Source organism: Rhipicephalus sanguineus, chromosome 1 (genome assembly GCF_013339695.2).
Source record: "Rhipicephalus sanguineus isolate Rsan-2018 chromosome 1, BIME_Rsan_1.4, whole genome shotgun sequence".
NCBI classification, from domain to species: Eukaryota; Metazoa; Arthropoda; class Arachnida; order Ixodida; family Ixodidae; genus Rhipicephalus; species Rhipicephalus sanguineus.
In genome coordinates, this window is record NC_051176.1 from 175,807,540 (window position 1) to 175,816,989 (window position 9,450).

Sequence of the window (9,450 nt, forward strand, 5' to 3'; positions counted from 1 at the left end):
GTCGCCCTCTATCCCTTCTACAGTGGAGAGACCGTTAGTGGCGTATCGACTGAAAACCCGCAGACCTAGCGCCGACCTAATGCAAATGGAGCCTGATCAAAGCGTTTATTCGGCGATGTTAAAGACGAAGAGCCGAGTTTAAAAGGAATGAAATGAAAAAGTTGAAAAGGAATGAAATGAAAACTTACAAAATCTAAGAAGAACGCTTGGACGAGTTGGTACATAGCTAAAGATGATAAACAGAACACGATGGACGCAACACAAGGAAGACAACGTACAGATACAGCGCACCGAACGTCCGCCTCGGAGAGCACAAGCAGAACCTGTCCACGGCTGTGGGCAGCCAGCTAGCAATGGTACGCCGTGAGTGTAGCTGTGCCCCGCTATTTTGAAAGGTCCTCCGTGATCGGTAATCATGCCGAGCGACTCGTTCGGGAAACGTTTGAGGCGGCTGACATTGAAAGGCTGGGTGAAGGCTGTGTCAGCATGGCCTGACTTAACCTTTCAAAAAAAAAATTTTTTTTATACAAGATGGCACCGCTTTAGAATATTTCGATGACCAAAGGTTGTATGTTTCGAAGCGTTACCGGCCTTTTCCGTATTCTTGCTTTTTTCATTTTTGGTTTTTATACATGCGCCTTGTACTCCTTGACAGTGCTTTTACTTTGTGATGGTATACGACACGATCACGTCAGTAATAGTTCATTTTGTTACGGCAATCTTCTTGACCCGTGTCTTTTGTAGATGCTTCATTCATCAGTTTCCTTCTTTCTTCCATCCGATGCCTGCTATAAATTGTGCTGCGATCGGGGAATGAAATCACTTGCGAGCAGCGCTGCATCTGTGCGTTTTCTTCCTGGTGTCGTGTCCTTCGTGTGCTGTTTATAATCTTTAGCTCCAAGATCTATAGGGCTTAAACAACCGTCTCATCTTGCACATAAAGAGAAGAGTGGCGCCACGTTTTCTCGCTCGCCTGGTCGCACATAAGTGCGGGCTATTAATAATTATTGTTGGGGTTTAACGTCCCAAGACCATGATGTGATTATTAGGGACGCCACAGGGAGGGCTCCGGAAATTTCGACCACCTGGGGTTCTTTAACGTGCACCTAATCCAATTAAGTACACGGGCCTCAAAGATTTTCGCCTCCATCGAAAATGCGGCCGGGATTTGATCCCGCCACCTTCTGGTCAGTAAGTGTGGCTTATTTACGACCACATTAAACATACTGATTCGTTCAACAGAAACTGTGAGCTCCGCCCCGTACTAAGATAATCGATTTTCGATGTGATTGTTTGCGGGTCATCGACTGCACAGCCCGGCTTGAGTTTTACTTCGATCAGGGAGTGAACGCGGCACGCTTAACTGCCAATGAACGAGGATGGAGGTATTCCATTGCTTGTTTGTGAACAGTGCGATGGCAACGAGCGGATATCACCGCTAGACTTGATCATTCTCAAATTAGAGGTTGCGGCTACTGCACTTCCTTCTTCCACTTCCGGGTTGCTTTCGGCAAATGAGACGCCACGCTTTGAAAATCAACACGCCTTTTCATCGGATGGACGCTTCGGGGCAGAATCATTCTCCCGCTCTCGAGGCAAGTTCTTGTTCATCTTTTCCCCGAAAGCACGAAACTGAAAATATGTAAATTGCTGCTGATACCGTGCTCCTTTTGGTACACGTTAAGTAACCCCAGGGGGTCCAAATGAATTCGCAGTTCCCAGTGCAGTGCCTCTGAATCAAACTGAGGATTTCCCATGTAAATTCCGAAAATCAATTAAAATTACACGTAGTACAGAGTGACTGGACGACAAGAAGCAGCTAGTTATGTACACCCGATCGATTACTGTTTGATAAATGAACGTTGTATAAAAGCCTTGAACTTATCATGCTCTATGAGACGATCTTGGTGGTATTTTAAATTGTACAGCGCCTAAAGTGAGAAGTTGTGTAATGAGTGTTAATCCTGCTTAGGAGGATTAACACAGTAACTAATCCACAGTGCCCGGATTGTGGGGAGAATAGTTCAGCTCGAGCTCATATGCTCTGGCAGTGTCCTGCGTTACGGTATGCGTCACTCACCAGCAGACAGGACTGGGACGAGGTCATCTCAAGTACCAAACTCAAGATCCAGTCCATGGCCGTCCAGAGGGCCCGTGAAAGAGCGGAGTGGCGACTTCAAAATTATTTTTTTTTGAAAGCGCTAAACATGTCCAGCAATGCCTCCGTCTTCAAGAACAAAATGAATGCTGTTAAAGCAGACTTCTGCATGGCTGCTGTTGTTCACGGGCCCAATAATTTAATTAATCTGAGTGGTCTGCCGCCTAATGTCGGTTTTTAGCATGGTGCGTAATGATGAGGGTATTCCATAAGAACGGGACGTGTGTCTTTATTAATAAAGTCACACTCGCAGCTGGGAATTTCTTGTTTCGTATAGGCAGTGCTTAGCCCCCACCCATGAAAAGTGTTTCCATGCCTTTGTCTAGAGGTAACTAAATGCTGAATTCAATAAGCTTTTGAATATAATATAGAACGGAGCTCTTTGATCGAACAGCGTCATTCTATACATATTCTGCAAATATATTCCTTTTACAATGCTCCGCAGTTTATTTCCAGGTATTATTAGAGAAGTTTCATCATATTTCTGATGCGCCTGTCGTGCTGCTGCATCGGCTACTGTTTTGTCTAGAACGTTACGATATGAATGAATAATAAACTGAAACATCCAGAAACTGCACTTTTATGAGAGACACTGCAGTAAGCTGACTCCGGATCAATTTCGACTATCTGGAATTTTCTATCGCCAACTGAATCTAAGTAACAGAATGCCGTAGCCGTTCTGTCACCGCGACAGGTGCGTGTACACAGAAATAGACTTTTACGTGATTGAATAAATACACTTTGGGAGTTTAAACTTCTCGTCGCTCTTATCGAAGAAGTGAAAGCCTCACAAACGGTGCGGGGCTTTCACACACACACGCACGAACGCACGAACGCACACACCCACACGTGCATATTGTATCGACCCAAGGTATAAGAATGAGGCGACAGCAGGGCGGCCGGAACAAGGACAAACGAACCCAATGCAATACGCTATATTTCTATACTTGATCGTGATGCACTGCGCAGCTCTGTTGCAGATGAGGCACGCGTGCTCGGTCCGCCTTTCCACGAGGACAGGGATGATTATGAAATGTCAGGCCAGAAGCTTATACAATTTGCTGAAAATTAGCTTCATGTGTTAATCGTCGAGTTAATCAGCTGGAAACTGCACGCCGACATTTTGGGAGCTCCTTTCCATGCGCAGCCACGGGCGCACTTCACGCTTCAGACTCTTGACCCCTCTTGTGTTGATTCAGTAGGACCTCAGTGTGAGATTGGGCGGGCCTCACGTTTCTTTTGTTCCTGTTTCCTTTTGCGCTGCAGTTTACTGATCGCTCTAGGTGAGCACCTGTCGTCCAAAGGTGTTGATCGATAGTCTAAAGAGCCCATTCAGAAACCGTTTCTTGAGTCAGCAGATTTCTTCAGTACTCGTTTGACTATTTGCGCACCTTTCTCAGTCATACCGTTGGATTGCTGGTATTGGCAGGGCTAGGTGCGACGTGTGCGAAGTTGTTCTTCACTGCGAAGCCTACGTGGGCGCGAGAGGCGAATAGCGCATATGTAGCGCCGGGAGAATATTGTTTTGAGAGCCCCTCTAGTGGTCCTTGGTGCCGTAGGCGTTTGCACAAAACACGCCACTGTACGTATTTAATCCATGGCGGACTAAACGACTATCCGGCTGCATTCCGCCGAGCTTTGCCTGATTCCGGCTTAGAGAGTAGCATGCTGCTGGTCGGCTTCTAGTAAATTTGAAATAATAATAATTTCGAGGGTGTTACACGCATGCGAAATTTCAGTGCTAGTTCACCATTGAATGCTGTCTTAAAACGCCAAAGCAGGTCACTTAAAAAGCATGCTTTCTTATCGAGAAGTAATTCCTGACATCCGTTACCACTGTCCACTTACTAGTGCTCCATTTATCCAGATGTTCCTTTACTATTAAAAAACAGCTACAAAAACTATGTGTTCCAATAGTTCCACCTATGACAACTTCCTTGTTCTTTTATTATACGATTTTAATTTACCTGTAATAGTATGCAAGAGAGAGAGAGAGAGAAAACTGTATTTATGTAATAGTATGCAATAATTTAACATTAAATGCTTCAAATGATACTTGTGCGACAAATTTCACCAGCCTGCGTCTTACATTCAACTAAGCTCGTGCTGTACTCAATAAGACAAGACACCGCGATTACTGTGTGTTCACCTCTCATCTTGAAGGAAAGAGAGAGAGAGAGAAATGTTTTAATGAAAAGCTGGAGATGTTTGCCTGGCTATTCGCCTGGCATGCTACTCCAGGTGCTCCAGGGTGATGATTATGATATATACACTGAGAATCACACACACATACATAGACTACACTGTTTACAGAGTTTCGGTCAGGCTTGTGGCCCGCAAGAAAGTCAGCAGCGCTTTCGTTGCGCGTAACTTTTCGACCGGCCATTGGTGATCACTGTGCCACCCTTGCTTCCGTTGAGCGTTTGTTTCATCATACGCGAAAACTTGAGAAGCTTATCATCCAACTTTTCATCTCTTCAAACTTCAACCTTCCCCTGAGCTTCTGTTTTCTCTAAAAAAAAAACAGCAAAGCTGTTTAAGCCGGCCGTAAAAACTTCGGTGTTAGCAGAAAACCAAAGGTGGGCATGCGCCACAGGAACTGGGCAAAGCCCCACTACCGAGTACAGCAGGTGCGAGCGCTAAACAAAAACTCTGCTAGGCGAAGTGGAGCTCGTGAAACGTGGGAAAGAGAGAGAGAAAAAAAAAATAAAGAGAGAAAGGAAGCGACAGAAAGAAAGGGAAAGAGAAAAATAGACAGAAATAAAGGGAATAAAGATATAGAAAGTAGAAAGAGAGAGAAAGACACAGGAAGAGAAAGAAAGAAACTGAAACGAAAGAGAGATAGAAAAACAAAGAGCAAGAACAAAAGATAAATAAATAAATAAATAAAAGAAAGAGAGAGAGAGAGAAAAAGAGAGAGAAAGAAACAGGCACTAAAAAGCGATAGAAAAGACAGAGAGCAAGACAGAAAGAGAAAGGAGCAAAAGTTCTAAGTGCCCGCACTTTGAACAAGTCTGGAAAATCGGGATTGGACCAAGTGAAGGCTCTTAAGATAGGCGCGTGTCTGGAAAAGCCTTAGACTAATTGATTGGGGTCTGTTTAATTTGGGCTTGGGTGGAGGGAATTTCCTCCTACTTAGTAGTGAGACGTAACTTGGCTAAATGTGGTTAAATGGTCCTTAATGAGGCAGTCTTGAGAATGAGCCGGCCCGTTAGTCCCAGCGTGGTACGGTAGTTCGCGCGCTAGGGAATGAGCCCGTTCGTTGGGATTGCATCCTGCAATACCTTTGACGTGAGCAGGGAACCACGAGATGTGGTGACCGCTCAGCTTTTTATTTATTTCTCTTTTTAGACATTTATGAATGATGCTAGCAGCTTGCTCTGATATTAAAGCATTGGAGTAGGCCATGGTACGGCAAAAAATGTGGAGCTCACTCAGACTCACTCATGAAATATATTTTGCCCTTAGAGCTCACTCGGACTGAGACTCAACAAAATTTTCCTCAACCGGACTCACTCGGACTCAGACTCACTGACATTTTTCTCAGCCGGACTCACTCACCAACATATTACTCACTCGGACTCACTCAGACTCACGGATCTATCTGAGTCTGAGTGAGTCGACTCATGAGGCCGTAATGTATAATTGGCTTCTTTGACAATGGTGTCAAGGCTTTTTAACACCAATATCTAGCATATTTGGCGCTATACTTGGCGCCTTTTGATCTCGAACCTTCAAATATGAGTTGTCAGAGGTTGCAATCCAGTAGGGACATTTTTACTGAAAGTGGTGACTCGCACAAGGTATTTTTATGAGAACTTCCTGTGAAATAGTTTGGGGGGGGAGGTCAACCTGCTGCCCTCCCCTCGCCCCCGCTCTACGTAACTCCCGCCTCTCATTAATAAATACTGAGCTGGTGTATGAACGCTCTAGATATAGTTCTTTGAAGTATGTGTGAGTCGGTGGCAGTATAAACGTGATCCGGCACAAAGCTGATAGTAATGCTGAAGTTGCGCAGATAGAACGGTAGGTCGACAAAGAAATGTGGAACTCACTCAGACTTACTCAAGAAATATATTTTATGCTTAGGGCTCACTCGGACTGAGACTCACCAAAATTTCCCTTTACTGGACTCACTCAGACTAAGATTTACTAAAATTTTTCTCAACCGGACTCACTCAGACTCAGACTCACGGCTCGATATGAGTCTGAGGGAGTTAAATTTTGGTGCGAGTTAAGGAGATCTAGGTTGTCAGACTTAATCCGCAGCTTTCCATAAAGGCGTCTGCCATAGACCCAGTAGTGCTTCGGTTCGTTAAATCCGAGGAATAGGTCAATCAAACTGCTACTGGCCGGGTCTATACCTGCTAGAGCGTATTGCCTGTATCTTAAGGTGTAGTTAAACCTCCTTTCTAGCTGGTTTCTTGCTGCAACACGCTTACGTTCTGTTTCGACTGTTCTGATACTGGGCCGCTATACACACCCGCGTTTAGCGTACTCTACGTGAAGACATATGGATCATATTGTGTAGGTCATTTCAATAGGACCCGTGCTTCATATGGGCACTAATTTCTCACCACATTGGTAGTATTGAAGGTATCTTCAGCTGTAGGTCGTTAGGAAAAAAAAAAGAAAAACAGAATGAAGGTTTTGACGATGACGGTTGACTCGACTCTTGGCGTCCCACAAGCTTTGACTTTTCCTGTGGCACGGCTCGATCACGCGTGCAAGTTGCTAGTTGTTGGCTCTCTGACGCTCCAAGCGGGCGAAAAAAAAAAGAAATGCCAACACAAGCGATCTTATACTTTGCTAGTAAGGCCGCGACCCCCGGAAAGTTCGTCGGCATTCGAGCTGCCGAGCTTAGCCGCGCAAGAACATCCGGTCGTGTGTTCTCCTCTCATTTAATCTGTCGCTGGTTGGGCGGGTAAACATTCAGTGCGTGACCCTTTAAACTCGTTCGCGCCTTTTGAAATTGGCTGCAACACGCACCATTCACGCACTCTCGGCCACACGCTGGGGCGCTTTTAGTCCCTCATTCGTGGGTGCACCAACGGGGTTTCTAGAGTCGCCAGCGAGGGTCCTCGTTGAAGCGGCACACGTGGCCTTTATTCATCTCGTCTCTCTTGAAAACCCCAGTCTTGTGCATTTGGCCATCTGCCTGCGAGCGTTGACTGTCAAGTTCATTTTCAGCCTGTCCTATGCAGCCACTTCCCTTCCATTAGTTTCGCCAAATCAGCAGCGCTGTTTTGAATCGTGAACCAAGCAAGGCGACATTTGAGGGGAGAACTGCGCGGAGCCTGAATGGCATGGTCATTATCTTATCTCGTAAAAAAACGCGACGGGAGTTGGTTTTAGCTCGTTGGTTGAAAACTTGCGTGCGGCAAATATCTAGTGGAAACAGCGCGTCGCTTTTTTTGTTTCTACATGTACACCATGACAAACTTTGTTGGAGATACGCCTATCTGCTTTTTCAGCCTTTAACGGCGCAAATGGCTAGCGTGTTGATATAAATTTAAGCACCAGCTGCGCTCCTTGCACTCGAAACTATGGTGTAGAACTATTAGAGTCAGAACGCGTTTACATTTAGAGTGTATAGCTTTTATTTAATTCTGTTATGAAAAGGTGCGACAGGCCTGTGCCCTATTAATGTGACCAAGCAGTACGGCCCATACGGTCTTGTATGCAGGCTTGGTTACAAGACAAAAAAAAAAAAAGAGCGGCCCCCAAGTACGTGTCATATGGGACGACCAAATCACCTGCATCACACAAACAAAAAAAGATTTAAATGAGACCGGAAAAACGGATGAATAAAGTTTGTCGAGTTTGAAAATTGTTCGTCTTTATAAGTAGTACATCTTTGTCTAGCTGTTTTGCCCTGAATAATTTCTTCTCCGCACTACGCGAATATACCACAAATCACTGTAACAGTAAAAAAAAACGTAGTTGATCCCCTCCGTCATAGGAATCTGTATGATACGAAAGTGAACCGTGCCTTCACAGAAGTGTAGTTGATTGTTTATTATGCATTGATGTATGAGAGCTTGCACAATGTCTATTGGTGTTTGGCAGCTATATCACTGTTTGACATGGATGCGTCCACGTAGACGCCTAGTGGTACTTCTCCATCCCGATAACTAAAGCCAAAGATCATGATTTAACCCTTGTGGTAGCTGAACCCTTTGAAGGATAATGGGACAAATCTGTCGTACTATTTCTTCTTCAGTAAAAGCTTCCTCCGCCGCTGCGCATCGTCATCACCGCTATGACTTTCTGCTGCAGTGGGTCAGAAACATTTAGGAACCAAAAAAAAAATATTTCACACGTTCACGACACGTGGAATCGGTGATACGTTGACTTTAAATTCGTTTCGTTCTGTTGAATTTTTTATAAAACTTTTGTTCCATTGTGTGCAAGACAGCTAAAGTTCTAGATTTATGGTATGTTTCTGCTTTTCTGTATTTAGAGAGAGGCGGTTCTGGCGTGAAATTATGGATTTTGCTTCAAAACTGGAGCAGTATATCGGCCAATAATCGTGTCGAAGCGTACTTGAAGGAAACATGAAGCAGTTCCTTTCTGAGCTTAACTACATCACAGCCATGCAGAAGTGTTTTTTTCAAGATCGAGGGGCATTATTACTCCACGAGACAACGCCTTATGACGCCTTCTTGTGCGAGAAATTTGGCAAAAGTATTACAGCTTCCACTATGGTTAAAGCAGCGCAAAAAACACGGACGTAGAAGGAGACACAACGAGCGAAGCGAAGTCAGTTTTTCGGAGGCGGGGTGATAGATGCACTTTTGGTTGTTTTGGATTTTGAAGGTTTCTAATATATGTTGTCAACTTGTCATACCCATGTGCTACTTTCTGTTGTTAAGATGTTAGATATGTTTAGCGAAGACCTTGTTTTCCTTGCCTTTTTGCAAGTTGGCAAGTTTCCCACGTGGCGGCGACTGCGCAATTCGTTTGAGTTCACTTCTTTTTATGTTTCATCCAGGCCCGTAGCCCGGGCCCCCCGGGCCCCTCTCCCCCCTGGCTACGGGCCTGGTTTCATCTAATAAACCTTTCAGTTGAAAAAATGCTCGTTGTGTCTCCTTCTTCGTCCGCGTTTTTTGCGCTGCTTTAACCATAATGGAACCTCACCAAGTAGCCCAATTGTCGACCTTGCTGCTATTACAGCGTGGTGCGCTCGTGAGACAATGGGACAGGTGTTGTCCCACTTGTTCAAAGTCACGTCATGGGTCAATGGTACGTCCCATTTTTTTCTCGCGAACTAATTGTCGTATATTGGTGAA